The sequence below is a fragment of the Pseudorca crassidens genome, chromosome 9, assembly GCF_039906515.1.
Source record: "Pseudorca crassidens isolate mPseCra1 chromosome 9, mPseCra1.hap1, whole genome shotgun sequence".
Taxonomy (NCBI): domain Eukaryota; kingdom Metazoa; phylum Chordata; class Mammalia; order Artiodactyla; family Delphinidae; genus Pseudorca; species Pseudorca crassidens.
The window spans coordinates 95778584-95780055 of NC_090304.1; positions in this window are offsets into that span (position 1 = coordinate 95778584).

Here is a 1472-nt window from a genome sequence, read left to right on the forward strand (position 1 = left end):
AAAAGTCTGACGTTTGGCATGGAAGACTACCCATACAATCAGAAGACCAGATTTTTTTTTTTTTTTTTTTTTTGCGGTACGTGGCCTCTCACTGTCGTGGCCTCTCCCGCCGCGGAGCACAGGCTCCGGACGCACAGGCTCAGCGGCCATGGCTCACGGGCCCAGCCGCTCCGCGCCATGTGGGATCCTCCCGGACCAGGGCACGAACCCGTGTCCCCTGCATCGGCAGGCGGACTCTCAACCACTGCGCCACCAGGGAAGCCCCAGAAGACCAGATTTGAATCTTGTTTCCATTATAGAACTAGAAGTTTGGGTACATTTCTTAAACTTGTCATCATTTTCTTCATTTACAAAATGGACATAAGCACAGTAACTGCCCTGCTTCCTACACAGTTTTTTGAAAAAAAGATATAATTTACCATAAAAAGCTACCCTTTTAAAGTGTACAATTCAGTGGTTTTTAGTATTTCACGAGGTTGTGTAACCACCACTTCTAATTCCAGAACATTTTCATCACTCCAAAAACCAAAACTCATTCCTTATTTCTCCCCTCCCCCAGTCCCTTGCAGCCCTACTTCTTGTCTCAATGGATTTGTCTACTCCAGATGTTTCATATGGAGTCATACAAAGTGTGGTCTTCTGTGACCAGCATTTTTCACTTAACATAATATTTTCAAGGTTCATCCATGTTGTATCATATATCAATACTTTATTCCTTTTTGTGACTAATAGTTCATTATGTAGATATACTACATTTTGTTATGGACACTTGGAATGTTTCCATTTTTTGGCCATTATGAATAATGCTTGTATGAACATTAGTGTACAAATCTCTGTGTGAATGTATGCTTTTAATTCTCTTGCATATACACCTAGGAGTGGAATTGCTGGGTCACATGGTAACTCCATGTTTAACTTTTTGAGGAACTGCCAAACTGCTTCCCAAAGCAGCTGCACTAGTTCACGATCCCACCAACAGTGTATGAGGGTTCTAATTTCTCCACATTCTCATCAACACTTATTATTACAGCCATCCTAGTGGGTATGAAGCAGGGTTTTGATTTGCAGTTCCCTAAGGATTAAAGATGTTGAGCATCTTTTTATGTGCTTATTACTCATTTGTATATCTTCTTTAGAGAATGGCTATTTTGGCCATTTTAAGATTGGATTTTTTGTCTTTCTATTGTTGAATTTTAAGAGTTCTTTATATATTCTGGCTACTAGTCCCTTATGAACAACAGTTATTTTGTATATCAAATAATAGAGTGGCTGTGAGAGCTTTATAAACTGCAAGAGACGTCGCAAATTAAACGAAGGCACTGACGAACAGGGAAAGTACAGAAGCCACCGGTTCCACGCTGGTGGTCGAGTCCGGTGGCCTGCCAGACACAGCCAGCGTCTCAGCCTGCGCGCACAGTCTTCCCACCCCACGGCGCCCCGCCCCCCGCCCTTTGACCCGTGCCGTTTCCGGT